This window comes from Aulonocara sp. 'chitande type north' Nkhata Bay, linkage group LG13 (assembly GCF_057382095.1).
Source record: "Aulonocara sp. 'chitande type north' Nkhata Bay isolate Kocher_YH1m ecotype deep benthic linkage group LG13, A_spYH_male_GT1.1, whole genome shotgun sequence".
Taxonomy (NCBI): domain Eukaryota; kingdom Metazoa; phylum Chordata; class Actinopteri; order Cichliformes; family Cichlidae; genus Aulonocara; species Aulonocara sp. 'chitande type north' Nkhata Bay.
In genome coordinates this window covers 19,644,733-19,663,218 of record NC_141356.1, presented here as the reverse complement: position 1 = coordinate 19,663,218, position 18,486 = coordinate 19,644,733, and the positions used below count along the sequence as shown (strand labels likewise).

The following is an 18,486-nucleotide window of genomic DNA, read 5'->3' as shown; positions in this document are numbered from 1 at the left end:
CCAGTGATCTGCCTATGGGCTTTATGGAGAGTGGGGGTCCTGCAGAGTTGCCAAGGGCCAGAGTAGAGGCCCATGTGGACCCAGTTAGAAACTCCTCCTAGCTTCACAGGAGCGAGTGTTTTTGTGCTGCTATCTGATTGGTCTCAGAAATTGTCCTGCAGTAATGGCAATTGAAAAATATCTGGAAACTAGCTTGAGAGGAAAGAACTAGCTTGAGAGGAAAGAGCAACAAGTCCTGAAACAGATGGTATGGACCCTTCAAAGCCCTTATCGCATAATCGCAGAAAACTGTAGCAATTTCTCAAAGATACTCGAAACAACCAGCTTGTATATAACTGCTGCACATTTAAAGGGAAGAGGTGGCCACAGCAAGTATTGGTTTGATTTAGTTCTTTTTTTTTTTCCCGTTTCCTGGTTTGTATGGTATTCATTGATAAATAGAAATAAATAGATATGGACATTTTCAAGGATTCTTAGTTTACTGAATTTTGTTAATTAAAACATTACGGAAGTTTTCATCCATGCAAACTGTCAATAAGTTGCTCTGGTTAAAGTATGTCTATGTTTCACATGGTACTAATTTGAGCTTCGCCGACCTGTTTGCCTGCACATTTCACACATTAAGTGTGATAAATCTGTTATATTTTCTGTACTTTCCTCTGTTCCCCTGCCTCCCTTCCTCCCTCAGGTGTTGTGGAAGGTATTATTTTGAAGAGACCTGTGAGAGAAAGAGAGAGAAGCAGACAGAAAAAGCTATAGGGGGAGTCAGAGAGGGCTAAGTGGCCTTTCGTTGCCCCCAGGGTGTGCTCCGTTGGCGTCCGTGGGTGCTCTTTGTCCAGAGCTTTCACTGTGATTAGAGCGTTTGAGTTGACAATTCACTTAAGACCCCCTTTCTTTCTTTGCTCTCCCTTCTACTCTTTCTCTCGCTCCCACAGTGCCCCCCTGCACCTCCACCCTCCATCCTGTTGCTTTCTCTCACACACTCTCAGGGTATATTACCTGTTCATGTAATGCAGTTAAGCTCAGCTAGAAGCCTTTCCTCGTAATACCACTTAATTCCCCATGTGGCAGCCAAGGTAAATGCAGGAGAGAAAAGAAAGCGAGTGATGACCAGCGATGGTGGTGCTGGGGTGAGTTTGGGAATGAACTAGGAAAGTGAGAGAGGGAGAGGGGGGAGATGAGAAGAGAGAGTGGGAGCAGGCAGGAAAGGTACCATCCACCCTATTGCTGCTTGGTGAACCTTTGCCATCAACCCAGTGTGATAATGGCTCTGATTGCAGAAGACCAGCGTACCTCTGCCTGAGAGCCTCATGTAAAATATAGGACATTTTGCAAAAGGCAGTAAATATGTGAGGCCTGGAGTGGTGGCTGGAGGCTGCACTTGGATTAGTCCTGGCCGGACAGCTAAGTGTGAATGTCCAACCTCCAACTGGGAAAATTCAATGTAACTTAATGTTAAGCTGTAAAACTAGCAATTTAAGGTGGCATTCAGAATACTACCTGATTTTACAGACAGGGATGTGACATCCTGTCAAAGGGAGTTATGCATGTTGCTTGAAACAAATAGTCAGATTACGTAGACAATATGATGTGACAAGGTTCATACAACATAAAGAGAAGGCTATATACACACACAGGAACACAGTGAGGGCTGATAAGGGGTGTGGAAACAGGTGGGTAACAACGGGTGAAGATAATTAACATAATGAGACAGGGGAAGTTAAACTAGACACAGAGGGCAATAACTACCATAATAAAACAGGAGGTAAGGCACAACTAAACAGAGGAACGAGATTAACTTCGTGTAAGGAAAGACTGAACGCTGAAAGACAAAGGACAAACAATATCACCAGTGTGTGAATGTGTGTGTGAATGGGTGAATGACTGAATGTAGTGTAAAGCGCTTTGGGGTCCTATGGACTAGAAAAGCGCTATACAAATGCAGGCCATTTACCATTACCATTTACCAATAAGACGATTAAACAGGTGGAGGAACAGAAAGGAAGCACAGAGAGAACTAACTCAAATACAAAAAAAATGAGTAGCTCACAATAACTTGGAGTTTAGAATAAAAAAATGATTTTTATCCAAAGAACAGAAAACTTAACCAAGCACATATTCACTAAGAGAAAAATTAGGAACCCTTCTGTAAGACTAAAGATAAATACAAAGCAACTGGGGACAAAAATACTGTGGAAAAACCCCCTAAAAGTTTCAAGATGACAACTATAAAAATCAACAACAAAGCATATAAGAAACTGAAGGAGAAAATACCCAAATTCAAACTCAACAAACAGGCTGAGCACATATAGAGGACAGGGGAGAGGTAAAATAAACAAAATATATATAAACAATTCTATATTTCATTAAGAACAAGGAGCAAAACTTAAATATTAAGGATGCTCAAAACAAAAAGTCTATGTCTGTGTCAGAAAACGAGCCATGAACACCCAGGCACAGCCAATGACTACAGCATGGCTTTAAAATCACACTAATTCAATATCCCGTGTAATATTTAAATGTATGATATGATATAATATTATATTTAAATTCTCAGGCTGCTTAGACTTATGATAACTTCTTATATCCTTAAATGTTGCTTTAAGTGCCTCTTTTTTGATGCAGGTTATTCCTTTACAACTATGTAAATATTCATATAATAACATAAAATGCCAAAAATTGTGTTTTTCTGTCTTTATTCATAAAATTCTTACACTTAGGAAGGTTCCGAGGATCATATGTTAATACACATTAAAGTTTTTATATAATGGACAGTTAATTGATTAAGCTGCAGATTATTTAATAATATAAATGCTACACTTTGTGGTCAAAAGAGTTTGGCAGCTCTGCTCTCAAAAAGTGAAAACCTTACCTGATTTAGCGTCAGCAGCCATTCTGTCCCCGTACAGGCGTTCACCTCTTCCAGTGCTCCGGTTGCTGTTAGAAGTCCTATACTCTCCACTTGCCTTGTCCGCTTGTGCTCCTCTACTGTGTAAATTCAGGTGACCTTTAACTTGAATTTTATTTGGGTAATAGAAGAAAGTCAAAGAGACATAAATCTGATGAATAGAGCAGAGAGGGAAGAAGAGTTTTGTTATTGTGACCGAATAAACTCTTGCAATTATTACATGTTGTTAATGAGTACATAATGGTGCTCACTGCAGTTCAGTTCGGTTTAGTAACTTTCCCCCTTACAGCAACACTCCACTAAAATCTGGCTGATCTGGGGGAATGAATCCATGTGCACAATGTCAATAAAATTGTGACGTTCTGCTCTTTGGTTTGTGTGATTTCACTAAAGATTGCTGTTTGATGTCTGAGTTGAAGCCAGAGAGCCAGCTTAATTGGTGTCGTAGCAGGAAATGCACAATGACACACCACTGAAGGGGATCACAGACAAAACTTTTTAATGTTCCCCGTAGTTTGGGCTTCTGACTTGACTTGTTTTAGTCTCTGACCTGTTTCTTTATTGCTCTTTCTTTCCCTCTGTTCAAAAATGTACCGAAGAACAAACTAATCTGAAATTAACTGAATGAAAAAGTATCTTTTCTTAAAATCTACAACCCAATATCCAGCCAGTGATAGAAAACGAGAGAAGAAAAAATAAGTAGGAGGAAAGAGAAGAAATTGCCAAAGAGAAAAAGGCATGGAGGAGAAGAGGGCAGGGAGAAGAAAGAGGAGCAGGAGGGGCTGACATTGCTCCTGGGTTAGTGCTCCAAAACGGAGTGCTAAAATCGTTTCAGCTCAGATAAAGCTCTGGCCACTGCCAGGCCGCCCCAGGATATCTGCCCCGTTCATCTGCCTCTCCAATGAAACGCCTGCACACAGGGAGCCTTCAGGCAGCCCATCACACACACACACACACACACACGAAAGTGCTCGCACACGCGGACACTAACTCAGTTGGAAATACACACAGGCACCGCTGTATCACACACTATGCATACACTTGCCTGCCTCTCATGGTGAGTTTGTTGCACAGCAATTTATTTCTCTTGAGAGAGAGAGAGAGAGAGAGAGAGAGTGTGACATAGAGCCCAGGGGTTCGTCTTCCTCTTATGAACCTCCCAAATTAACACTCTACCTCCATCTCACCTCCTATCAGTCAATGCTGCTCACACCCGTTTGACTCATCTGCACATTCAGTTCACAGTCACTACTTTGCTTTGCTTTTCATCTTTCTAATATTTTTTCAGTGACTGGACTGAGACTAAGAGACAGGAAGGGAGCAGAGAAGAGAGTAAAGTGGGATCAAAGTCAATAAGATTTCTGTGGATTTTGTGCTAAAGCAGTGGTAGAAATACTTGCAATTTTTTAAGTTATTAATGTCTAATAGAAAAAAGAAAACTCACAGATAATCACACTGAATAAGGGCGGTTTAGTTTGGTCAGCTTGGTGCTGGCTCGTCCTGGACTGGAAGCACCTTGGCGGGCAGTTAGTTTTTAAAGAGGCTAAAACACATACAGTTACTGTATTTTCTGTAGCACCTCCTACCCTCATCCAGACTTAAAGCACAAAATACTGCTCCTGTGTTAGTTTTTATCAACTGATACACTGATACACAGCTGTCATCTTTTTGACAGGTGAGTACAACAACCAAATATAACCAAAAAGTGTGGTAAGACTGGGCAATTAATGTAGCTTTTCAAGGAAGATGCCATACATGTGCAATTTTAGTGAGTGAGTGAAACAGATGTTTTTGGATTGTGGAAATTTGATCCAACTTTTAAAAAATGTTATTTTAAAAAAGATATTACCAGGATAATCTTTAGTTGCAGCTTCACATGCATGGAGGTGTATATTGCCTGTAGTTACTACAGGTGTTGTTTGGATAATACTTGCATATGTGATACCTGGTTTGCCACAGTAAGAGCATTCTACTTACACAGTTAAAACAAAGCCACAGTCAATTTGACAATTTTACCCCCCAGCATCGCTGTCATTCAGTCTTAAACAGATCTGCCTCTCCGTGTTTACCTCCTTCACCCTTCCTTTTGGTTCTTATAACCTCCCTTTTATTATGTCTTCATCCATCTCCTCTCTTTTTCCTTCGGCACCTCTTCACTGAGATAGAAAATCTAGGTCTCATGTTTAAAGCATCAGTGCAGTTGTTGGGCAGACCCCTGGATATCTACCCCCCCCCCCTTCTTCCCCTCACCCACTCCACATCTCTCTAACTCTTCCTGAATATATCTTTTTATCCTCTTGTCAGTTGCCTCTCTCTGAATTTTGCTGTCTTTTTGGTGTACAGCCCATGGCCTCCTCTCTCCTACGCTGATGAGCTCACAGAAGTAGAAAAAAACCCCATCCTTAAGTGCAGACATGTTTTCATCGAAAATTATACACACTCTGCTATATTCCTACTTATCTCATACTGACTTGTGGTGGAGTGGGTGTAGGAATTCAGGTTATAATTTCCTGTCTGTCTTTTTTATGTATAACTGGAAGAGAAGGTCTTGAGGGGCGATCGTGGCTCAAGAGTTGGGCGTTCGCCTTATAATCGGAAGGTTGCCGGTTCGAGCCCCGGCTTGGACAGTCTCGGTCGTTGTGTCCTTGGGCAAGACACTTCACCCGTTGCCTACTGGTGGTGGTCAGAGGGCCCGGTGGCGCCAGTGTCCGGCAGCCTCGCCTCTGTCAGTGCGCCCCAGGGTGGCTGTGGCTACAATGTAGCTTGCCATCACCAGTGTGTGAATGTGTGTGTGAATGGGTGGATGACTGGATATGTAAAGCGCTTTGGGGTCCTAAGGGACTAGAAAAGCGCTATATAAATACAGGCCATTTACCATTTTACCATATCAAAAAAGTCTGCGGAAGAGAATATTAGTGAGTTTAGTGAGACAACCATGACAGAAAAAGTGAAATATAAAAATGTAATAGCATTTCTTCAAGTGTTATAAAAGCATTATCAGTAAGGTGTTCACTGACTGAAGCAATCTCAGCTTCAAGGTAGAAATAATAGTTGTGGCTGTGGAGCTTTTGATGGTTGACAGCAGATGAAGCTCAGTTGTCAGTTGTGAAGACTTAACTAATTGATTTGTTGATCATCAGAAAATTAGTATGCAAATGAGATAATTTGCTGTATTTCTTTGCTCTGCGTCGTTGGAAACAGAATATCTTTTGGTTGGGGACTTTTGATTCATAAATTCATAAAAACTCAGTTTTCACTGTTTTCTTATATCGGCAAACAGTTGATTCTTAACGTCGCGGTTTTGTTGTCAGGTTAAGGGGCATCTCCTTGTGCACTTCTAAAGAGCCTCTGGCACTGTTGCTATTTTTAAATTGTTCTTTTACTTGGATGAGATGAATTTGCAATTCATCTGGATTTCCTCCAGATGCATACCCTTCAACTTGAATTTCATTTTAGGGAAGTCTTGTCAGACGAATGGATTGAGAGGGAAGATTAAAAAGGCGCATGTTGAATGTTCTTACTTGGATACCTCAGATGTTGAAGTAGAAGTCAGAACTAGTTAGAACCTGGGGGGATGTATTCACGAATGTTTAACCATGTAGATATTTAAAAAACAAAACAAAGGAACAACAAAGCAACGAGATTTCTCCTGGTTGTGTCTGTGATGTATCTCCTTCAGGTCTGGACGTCGCCTCACTGAAGACCGGTGCCTGTGTTGTAGTTGGTGACTCTGCTCTCTTCACTAGATCTTCAGTATGAAGTCTGGTCAGGCTCAGACAGAAGCTGATGGTTGCTGTCTGCTCAAGTTTAATAATCTTATTTAAATTGCAGATCTTAATATCAATTGTCCTGGAAGTGTTGCAGTGTTCTTTATCGCACTAAGATGGGAATGAAATTCAGTGTTATTGATCTTAAAATTACATTCATATAACATGCTACTCAAGTACTGAAAAAAAAAACAGACTAGAAAAGGACATGAGAGACACAGAAGGTAAACGGAAACTGAAAAAATGTTGGATTTTCGTTGGTTTTTGTCTTCCATCAGGACATTTGGAGGTGGAGCTAATCTGATAGGGAGAGGGAAGTTTATGTGATTTAAGGACAGTAGAATAAAGAAATACACTGATATTAATTATATCACTGTATAATTGTGGTTAGTTGGTTATCACTGCATGTTTCTTATTGAAAAGAACAAGTCTTTCGTTCTTTCTTTCTTCCCCACTTTTTTTTCTTGTCCTAATTGTTTATACATTAACATTCAAGAAAGTAGATAGCTTGGTGCAGGTGACACCCTGTAATTTGACATCCTTGCCTTTCTCCAAGGAAGAAGAGAGATGCAATCTATGGCAATCTTCACTTTGTGTGCGTGTGTGTGTGTGTGTGTGTGTGTGTGTGCCCGCGCACTGCATAATCTAGGGTTGTCACATGGCCCTATGCCACTTTCCGTATGCTAATCAATGAATGAAGCTCTGCAAAGCTCTCGTCTGCCAGCTAAACCCAACACCTCAGTGCTGATATGTCTATTAGCCACATGTCAGACCCCCTCTTTGTTTCTGTCTCCTCCTGTCTCTTGCCACATTGCATCCACTTGATTGTTCCCCCCTCACTGTAATTCTCTGCTGCTGTATCTCTCTCACTCTCCGTCTATTTCTTTTTCAGATATAGATATACTTCATTCAACTCCTCTCCTGTAAGCCCAACTTTCTCTTGGTTCCTTTGCTCACAATGCCTGCACATCACATGTAATTTCATCAAGTGCACATTCTCTTCTATTCACTGTCCACAAGAAGTGCAAGCCATGATGGGATAGGTGGTGAAGGAAGCCAGTTCACGATGTTGTTGTCAAGCTTGGTGCATTTTCTTTCACTCCAACTGTAGCGCACTGTTACATTCATTCAACAATTGAATCCGAAAAGAAAACACGCTACATCCAACAGCTCAGCTTGGCTTCTTGGTCCAGCTCTTTTCTCACCAAGTAGAACGATCCTCTAGAAAAGAAAGCAAAAGTTGGACTTGAAAAAGTTTTAAAGTTTAAATTCAGCATGGATGCGGAATGTAGAATGCTTCCTTGAATGGCATGAGCTTAGTAAAATAAAAAATAAAAGGCCCACTGCTTTTGTGATAGTTAAAGCTATAAAGATAAGCAAGAGTACCTAAACTTTAAAAGTTGCACAGACTTAGTTTATGCAACAACTTATAGGTACACTTGTTCATCATGTGTCATCGTCTCCTGGGCTTTATAATTGAAGCTGGCAATTGCTAAAGTGCTATACTTACTATAATACAATACAATAATGAGGTAAATCTAAAATAATAATTACTTGGTTAATCTCTATGTGTCTACTGGGTTAGAAAAATATATATTACCGGTACAAAAATTATTATAATGAGTAACATAAACACCCATCCTTAGAGCAGACACATTACAGACACTAAGAAAAAGGTGTTTGATGTCTACATTTTTCCTGTGTGGCCTTCTCTCTAAATTGGCACTCACTCATCAAATCTTTGAGAACCCCTGCTGTACGCTGAGGCTCTGCTCTATGATATCAAGGTTCAAGAAAAGAATCTTTCATGTTGACACAAATACTGATAGACAGGTAGAGGAGAGATAAAATGAGATGTAGACATGCGTTTGTCTTAATGCTTTTGCAGACTTGAAGACAAACGCACGGCGGGCAGAGAACTGTGCAGGCAGTTACAGTATTGGAGCAGTTAGACAGGCAGTCAGCCCTGGCATTTTGCTGCAGATAAGTAAGCTATCAGAGGAGGGGGATAAATAGCAGAGTAAAGATTGGTACCGGCCCCCTCAGAGAGGAGCGGGGGGCCACAATTCAGGCGTGGTGGGCAGATAGCCCCCTGCTCTCATTATACTCTGCCTAATCCAAAACGATGTTTACTCAGAGAGAGAGAGGGAGAGAGAAAGAGAGAGATTGAGAGAGAGGCCACGCTTATCGAAGCTCTGCACAGTCCTTCAAGTGTGTGTGCGAGTGCATGTTTGTGTGCATGTGCTGGTGTGTCAGTGTGTGTGTGAGTGCATGCTAAAATGAGCCTTTTCCAATGGAAAAAGGGATCAGGAGTGTCTCCAAGGCGGACTCTGTTGGCTAGAATGTCGATGCTTATCACACACCGCCTGGCTCTTCTGGTGAAAGGCGAATAGGCTATCTAAACTGCCTATTCACAGCATGTGTATTTACCATACCAGCAAGGCAGAATGATCATTTTGTAATTGCTATTAATATTAACACATTGCTAATAATAGCTCAAGCCTTTATAAAGCAGTATCTAATCTAATTTGTCAGGGGATGAAGGTCTAAAGGGCATAAATCATTGTGCTTTTTTTGCTTAGTAAAATTCTAGAAAATAAAATAGTTACATTTGTTCTTTTTGGTCTTTATCCCTGTTGATATGCAGCTTACTTTAAAGATTTATTGAAGACTCATAAGGTTAAAGGGTCTTTATAATGTTTTAAACTGATTGCAGTTTTCTTTTCATTACTAGGATATATGTCATATATAACTAGAATTGTACTATTGCAATGTCAACATAACCTGCTCTCTTCAGTTAGACCTCCTAGTAAGAAAAAACACATCACTAAAAACACAATAAGCAGAAGAAACCTAATACTCCACAAACTACTATTTAATCAAATTCATTCGGTTTTATTTATAAACTAGCAATTCACAATAAAAGTGGTTTTGACGCACTTTATAAAGCAAGGCTAAGATCTTACAATGTTAGATATAACCCAGTCAATAAGATACCCTGTGAGCGAGCACTTGGTATCGGTGGGGAGGAAGAACTCCCTTTTAACAGGAAGAGATCTCTATGAGAATCAGGCTGAGGGAGGTTTTGGGGGTTGAGATAGAAAGAAAAGGAGAGCATAGAGAGATTATGAGGCTAGAATGAATCAAAGTCTTGATTAACAAACTGTTTATGAGGAGTGAAAGTCTGCACACTGTGAATATAACTTTTTCTTTTTTTAAATAGCTGTCTTTTTGTCAATAGTGGATGTATGGTGGCAACAGTGTGTGTCTGACAAGGTGATTAGCAACACAGGGGCACCACAGGGGACTGTCCTCTCCCCCTTCCTCTTCACCCTCTACACCACAGACTTCAGCCACTGCACAGAGACCTGCCATCTTCAGAAGTTTTCTGATGACTCTGCGGTGGTTGGATGCATCAGCAGGGATGATGAGACAGAGTACCGGGCTGTGGTCGACTCCTTTGTCACGTGGTGTGAGCAGAATCATCTGCAGCTCAACGTGGCAAAGACCAAGGAACTGATCGTGGACTTCAGGAAGACCAGGAAACACTTGACCCCTGTTTCAATCCAGGGGGTCAGTGTTGACATTGTGGAGGACTATAAATACCTTGGAGTACACATTGACAATAAACTGGACTGGGCTAAAAACACCACAGCACTTTACAGGAAGGGCCAGAGTCGTCTCTATTTTTTGAGGCGACTGAGGTCCTTCAACATCTGCCAGAAAATGCTGAGGATTTTCTATGAGTCTGTTGTGGCCAGTGCGATCCTCTATGCTGTTGCATGCTGGGGGAGCAGGCTGAGGGTCGCAGATGCCAACAGACTTAATAAACTGATCCGTAAGGCCAGCAATGTTGTGGGGATGGAGCTGGACTCCCTCAAGGTGGTGTCGGAGAGGCGGATGCTGTCCAAGATAAAGACAATGTTGGATAACACCTCCCACCCACTCCATGACATGTTGGTCAGTCACAGGAGCTCGTTCAGTGAGAGACTGAGATTACCGAAAAGCACCACTGAACGACACAGGAAATCATTCCTGCCTGTGGCCATCTCCCTGTACAACGCATCCACTTAACACACTGTTTGCTGCTACAACTACACATGTTTCTTTTCCAAATATTTATTTATAAGTGACTTATGTATGTATGTATGTATATATATGTATATATTGTACTATTCTTAGTTAGCGTATTGTCTGTCTTGTCTTAATGTTGGTTTAAAATGGAGCACTGTAACAAAAATAATTTCCCCCAGGGATCAATAAAGTATTCTGATTCTGATTCTGATTCTGATATATATAAAATATACTATAGTATATGGTAAATGGTAAATGGCCTGTATTTGTATAGCACTTTACTAGTCCCAAAGGACCCCAAAGCGCTTTACACATCCAGTCATCCACCCATTCACACACATATTATTTAAAAAGTAATTAAATTTTTGTATGAGGTACTACTCACTACATACAATATATATGTATGTGTGTGTGTGTGATTTTGTTAATCCACAGCTGATAAAACGAACTAGAAGCAGGTCACCTGTGCCTCAGGGTGATGCCATGCACAGACAGAAGCACCCATACTCACAAATGCTTGCATCGTTGTGAAGAATCTTTGTTGGTCTGTTTCTGGCTTTCTTAACCATTTTACTTTCACCCTCTCTCTGATTCTCTCTTTCACCCACACAAACAGAGAGCATACATGCACACAGCTATGTGGTCTTATGAACTGTGTTTACCCTGCCTATGCTGGCTGGGGTAATCCTGGCCTTCACTAAAGTGGCCATGTGAGAGGACAGATTGTCAGTTGATCATGGCCAGCCGAGAGCCTTATCCCTTATTGGATCGGCCATGGAGGAGGCTTAGGAATTATCTGAGGCTTCGCTTAATGTGGAGACAGATCACCACCAGAGAGCCACAGAGTCTGAAGACATACTAGGCCTGAGGGGAGAGAAAGACACTGTGTGTGTGTGTGTGTCTGCTTGTGTGTATAAGAGAGTAACAGAGAGGTGTGTGTATCAGTATGTAGTAGTGTGTGCGTGCACAAAGCAAAATCATGGCCCACTTAACCCCCATCTTGACACCTCCACCACCCCCTGCCCAGAGTCTATTTTTTTCATCATCCATTCCTCTCTTTCTTACCTCTCTCCCTCCTATGCCCTTTCTCATTCCCATACCTCTCTTTCTCTGTGTTGCACTTTTCCGCCTCTTCATCACTTCTTCATTTTCCTTACTTGTGTCGCGTTCTGTCATTACTCAACAGATGCTTTATGACCTGACTTTCTAACCCCATATCCATCACTTCTTCATATTTCTTCCTACCCAGTTCATGTCACTGCTCTTTTACACTCCTCATTTTCCCAACACATCCCTCTCAACTCCATTCATCATCTTCTTCTTATGCATCCTCCTGTTTTCCCTTTATTTCATCTTTTACTCATGCTATCCTCTTGATAGTCCTATACAGGAGTATTCTGTCCTCAGCAGGAAACCCGGCAGTGGCAGATGAAAGAAATGTGAAAACAAACATTTTATTTCCTTGAGTGAAAGGAAAGCAAGCTAAATTTCTGCTTGTTAAGGAAAACTGTTTACCAGTCCCTCATATCTCATCACACTCCAGTGTTGCAAAGACAAATATACAGCCCCTTGCACACACACCAGTATATGATTAGGTTGGTTGTCTTATAACTAAACTGACCTTTATCATGCTAAAAGAAGAGATGACTGAAAACCCAACTAACTGCAAAGAGCTTGACTTGAATGAATGAACTTGAGTGAATGTTTACACAGTCTGAAAAGCAGCAGTTTAGATTGTTTTCAGCACCAGCTAACTTAAGCAGATCTTGTTATCTTTCAAATGAAAGTGTTCCGGCAGTGTTTAATTAATTCTTGGTATTGAGAACAGAGTAAAAGCCTCGTCTCAAGTACTGTTAGCTTATCTTGGCTTAGTTAGATGATAATACCTGGATCCCCTTTGAGATACTTGAAATAACCCTTTAGCTAAGTTTCCTGGCCTCAAAATACCTCAAGAAGATGCAGAGGACACAGGCAGGGAAAGGGTACCTGGGTTACCAGGTTACCTTTCCTAGACTGCTGCCACCTGGAAAGGCAGCACCAAGAAAACAGCAGGATAGATGGATAATTCTATCCCTGTGCGTGTGATTACTGACTGAAGCCAGATTAGCGCTGCCGTAAGTTGTGTAGTAACTGGGGTCAGTTAGTGGTCACCAGAATGAAAACAAATGAAGACAGTGCTGATATACATTAGATTCAGTGCATTGTAGAAACTAACATTTCAGCAGGACCTTCACCTCATGGAATATTAACGTGGTGAATATTTTATTTTATAAAGGGTCCATAGGGTTATGTTTGCAATCAAGCATGTCTTTGGCCAACGTTTTAAGAAAAGTTAAAAACTACAAAAATGTTTTTATCCAACGCATTTTTGCATGTTATGTTTTCTTCATTGAAAATATGTATTTCTGGCTTTGGTGGTGTACATTTGGTGGCTATATAATTACATTATAAATGTAATCTTAAACAAACTGCTGTGTTCTGGGATGCAGGACTGTGCAAAAGTCATGAACCCCCATTTCGATTTTTCTAGGAAAATAGGAAATTGTTCCAGTAATTTGAACATGTTTCTATTGAAACATGTTCAAAAATATATAGAAATGCAGTATATAGAGTTCTTGCAGTTCTAATGAGCTTGAAAGGCAATTTTTGTTATAATAACCCATATTCTTCAAAACAGCTGGCAAAATGTCTTGTGATTTCTTTAAGAAGTCACCAGGATGTCTGTCTCCACGTTGGTTGAGTGTGGAGTAAGTGCATATGAGAGCATGAGGGTGGGAATGGATGTTTGTATCTGTGTGTGCCTGTATGTCTGTGTCTATATGTCAGGTTGGGTGTCAGGCGCCACCTCTCTGGGGACATCTCAGGCTCTCCAAGGTTTGGAGGCCTATCTCCCCCTACCACCACTTCCCCTGCCAGTGGCGGTCCCCCTCGGACATCGGTGCGTTGGTGGCTCTTTGTGTCCGGGGGTGGGCGTCCAGGTACACACCGGCTCACTCCTTGGCGGCCGCTTATCGGGGCCTGGAGCCTGGGGCTCGCTCGGGCCACTTCGGAGGTGGGGTGCCCCCGGCCTCTCGGCCTGGGGCTCGGTCACTCAGGCGCGGCTGGCTGCCGGCGGAGCTCACGGGCGCGTCACTGCAACTCCCCCTGGCTTCTGCTCCGCGGCTGCTGGGTGAGCCCTCATCTGGGACTCTCCTCAGCTCTTTCTGGGACAGTGGCGCAGCTGCCCCTCTGTTGGTCTTCCTTGGTCTCTTGTGTTCTGGGGGCCTCTGGATGTCTGGAGTTTTGATCTCCTCCATACCTGCTTCATGCCCTGAAGGACGGGGCTGTGGCCCCCCCACACCCTCTAGCAGATTATTACATGAAGGAACCTTTTAAAAAACAAAAAACAAGCGCGTCCATGCTCACAGGTGTACACACGGGTGATCACACCCACAAACTACACCCTTTTTGGCTCCTACCTCAAAGCACACTGTGTTCTGTTGATCTTATGTGCTGCACAATAATGTTTAATATTTAGTATTTACTGTCATATTCCCATATATCATTGTGATGTTGTTTATTCTATTACTCTTGTTCTCTTCTGCTTGTTTTCTTTTTTCTTTCTCAGCAGGTGATCCAGGTGATTGATATATGCATTTTTTTTCTCTGCCCGTTCTGTTGGTTTTTGTCTTTTGCCCTTCTCCCCCGTCCCTCTTCTCAGCTGTTTCTCTTTCCCTCTTTCTTTCTCCCCTTCTTTCCCCCAGTCAAGTCTGTCCCGTATTCAGTAAGTGAAAATAAAATAAACAATAAAAGGTGAATCAAATGGACCATTACGGCAAGGCTGGGATGGTCAATTTGGTAAAGTAAATCCGTTGGGCATCTTTCTTTGCCTTTAGACAACAATTCTGATGGCAAAAGAGCCAAACGGGACAGGCAAAAAAAAAAAAAAAAAAAAAAAAAAAAAAAGAAGTCACCAGGAATACTCCTCTGTGCTTCGTGAATGACATTTAAAGCTCTTCTTTGGATGTTGGCTTCCTTTTGTTCTGTTTTATATCAAGATATCAATAATGTTGAGGTCTAGGCTCTGGGAGGCTAAATCATGACTGATAGTATTGCATTGTATGTTTTTACTGTACCGGCAGAGTGTTTGTGATCGCTGCCATGCTGAAAAATGAAGCTATTGTCAATCAGATACTTTCCAGATGGGGTTGCATGATGGATCGAAATCTAAATGTACTTTCCTGTATTCATAGTTCCACTAATATTCACAAGATCCCCAACACCACTGGCTGAATTGCCAGAAAGCCCCAAACCATGACAAAGCCTCCACTGTGTTTTGTACATGGCTGTAGACACTGGTTGTACCGCTCTCCCAACATCCGCCATACATTTGGAACACGATTTGAACCAAAGATTTCATACTTGGATTCATCACTCCACACAACATGTTCCCACTGTTTTCCAACCCAGTTCTCATTTCATTCGTTAAGAATTCCTTAAGCTAATTGACAGCCTCACTTACTCTGGTGAACAATAGATCAACTGAAGGCTTAGAAACATTTCTCAAGTTTTGCTTTGCTGGATTCTTTCCAATTTCAGAGACATAACTTTCAAATATCGTTCATCTGCTATAGATAGTTTTTCAGGGTTGTCGCTTCTGCTTTTGTCCTCCTTAGTTCAATTTCCTTAGTTTTTTTTTTAAGGACATGCTGTGCACCAAGCGGAGATAGCAGAGATATTCTAGCTAATAACTCTTTGGCAATCTCCTTATTGGTGCAGAAATGCTCATTTATGCCTGCCAAACAACATTTTTCATAGATTCAACTAAAGAAATGGGAACATTTCTGTTCCATTTGCCTCTCATAAAAACCAACTACTATTAACATAGAGCTTAAAGATCCAACTGAATTAAGAATTGTCTTTGTCTGTTATGTATAGACACAGTGTTGGGTCATCCAATGAGTTATGTGTCTTTATTATGCTTGAACGATTGATAGGTCAGTGTTAAGTAGCTTAACAAACAAAAATGAGCAACTGTATGGAGAACAACAAGAAAAATAAAAGAAACTCAGCAGGAACACTTCAATGATATATAGAAGTAAAATTGGAAATTCCCCTCTGCAAATTTCATATATGCACAGAGTTTTTAGATGAGAAAAATGCTTTATATTAACCTGAGTGACCACATGACATCTTACAGAGTTAACAATGATCGTGCCAAACACACAGTCCCGTAGCCACACATATGGTTTTCAGGATAATAGTAGTGACAAGGTTTAGTTCCTGGGACTGATAAATATATTAGACACACACACACACACACACACACACACACACACACACACACACACACACACACACACACACACACACACACACATACACACACCTGGACTGCTTTCTTACTTCATCTAGTAATTGAAGGTGGGAAATAATTTCATTATCCTGAGTAGGAAGAGTAATCTGTTCTCTGCTCTTGATCCCTTCATTTCCTACAGTGCACCTCGACCTAGGAGGCACACACACAAAAACAGATGCCACATACTTATCACACATGCAAGCACATATAGTTCTTATCACCTTGGGCTATTAATGTTATTGGAGTTGGGGATTAACCATCAGAGTCACATATTGCTTTACAAAGCTGTATTACCCAGTGGTGTCTTACTCTCACAAACATGTGTGCGCACTTTTGCAGTACATATGCACATAACCTTGTATGAATAGACTTTGTTGTGTGAGGGAGTGTGGGCAACAGTTACAGGACTGGCTCAATAAAAGTGATGGAAGTGGGGATTTTACATTATTGTGATTGAACTGAACTCTTAGATACTCTGTTGACTGGTGTTATTTTCTATATAGAAAAGTGACACATAGTCTTTTACGGTGGAAAGATTTGTCATGATTTGTGTACATGATCAGAAGCCAGCAGCTGATGAAAGTGTGAAGAGCCTAATTTTTACTTCTGCTTTTAGTAGCACATACCCACTTTAATGTTACATTACCACCCTCTACTGTTCATCTGCTCAAGATGTTCTGGTTGACCCTTTATGTCAAGTGTCATCTGTTGACATAAAGGGAAGGGGCTAAACTGTTATTTGACGGGGCTAAGGTCTGGGTTCTCATGCTATAAAATATAATGTGAGCATACAATCAGAAAGAAAAGGATCAAAGTTGAAGGGAGAACTGCGATGCTTCTGAAGACAGACAATATCCAGTATAATGTGTATATATATTTTACAGTGTGTTATTTTAACCAAATTCCTTGCAAAGATAAACCCACAATGAGCTTCATCGTTGCTCTAGCTGACCCTTTTCTTTATTGGCACAGCCTGGAGCTGCAGTTTATGTCACATACAATGTCCTCATGCTGAAAACACTCACAATATGGTACAAAATTGTTTATCGTATGAAAAACTGTGAGCTGTGGAACCGGCTCCCAGTTTGGATTCAGGAGATAGACAATCTCTCTGCTTTTAAGATTAGGCTTAAAACGGCTTTTTGATAAAGCAAATAATTGGGGCTGGATCAGCTGACTCTGAATCCTTCCTTAGTTATGCTGCAATAGGCCCAGGCTGCTGGGGTCTTCCCATAAAGCACTCTTCACGCACCTTTTATCAACACCACTCTGCATTAGTTATTATAAATCTCTGACTCTCTTCCACAGTGTGTCTTTTGCCCTGTCTTCCTCCCACCGGTCACAACAGATGATTGCCCCTTCTTGATCCTGGTTATTCTGGAGGTTTCTTCCTGTTAAAAGGGAGTTTTTTCTTCCCACTGTCACCACGTTCTCGCTCACAAGGGGTTGTCTGATTGTTGCAAACCCTATATAGACCCTTGAGGTGACTGTTGTTGTGATTTGATGCTATATAAGTAAAATAGAATTGAACTGAACTGAAAATTTTATCATACATTTTTCTTCCACTGCTGTTTGAGTAAACCTACTCAGCTTCTTGAGTAAATTATTTGTTATCTAAATTAATGATGGCTAACACAATTTTAACTTTTAAGAGTAAAACTAGATTAATAATAAGAAAATGTCACATAACAGTTACTTGCATGACGAGCTCCAGCATTGCTCTACCTTTGTGCCACTGACCAGCGTGTTGCCTGACAGCATAAAGTTTTCCATACTGTGTGGCCAGCTCCTGAGTAAAGGGGAGTAACAGATGAAATTTAAAATGTCACCGTATTTCAGCCTTGAATGTCTTGACACTTTCTAGAAGTGTAGCTACTCTGGCTGTCATTGTATTTTTATGTGTGTGTGTGTGTGTGTGTGTGTGTGTGTGTGTGTGTGTGTGAGAGATGTAGAAAGCGTGTTTTTTTCCCTTTTTTTAATGGGGGAAAGGAATATTTGGACATTTTATCAATAGGCATTATTAAATCCTGCTTGCTTGAGCTAATCTTGGCAGACCGGAGCGAGAGGAAAGAGAGAGAGTTAGAGCGAGAGCGGGTGAGAGAGGTAGCCATAGAGAGGGAGAGCGAGAGAGCAGTGATGTCTACCCCATGAGGTGAACAGAGACCGCCTGTAAGCCGCTTATTATATCGACTACCACCTTTTCTCTCTCCTCCTCCTCCGTTCCTCCCCTCCCCAGTTTTCTCTCGTTACCTCGCTCATTTTCTATCTCTGTATCCCTCGCTTGCTTGCTTTCTGAAACTCATTCTATATCCCCTCATTCTCTATTTTAAACAACTCCCTCATACAAATCTGCGCACGCAAACACACAAGCACACGCTCATACACACAAATTCACATGT

The 18,486-nt window shown here is 41.3% G+C and overlaps 1 protein-coding gene across 6 annotated transcripts in view; it reads left to right on the top strand.

Annotated features, from left to right (window-relative positions):
- Positions 1-18,486, top strand: part of camkmt (calmodulin-lysine N-methyltransferase) — a 119,200-nt gene that overhangs the window by 64,632 nt on the left and 36,082 nt on the right. The window lies entirely within an intron of this gene.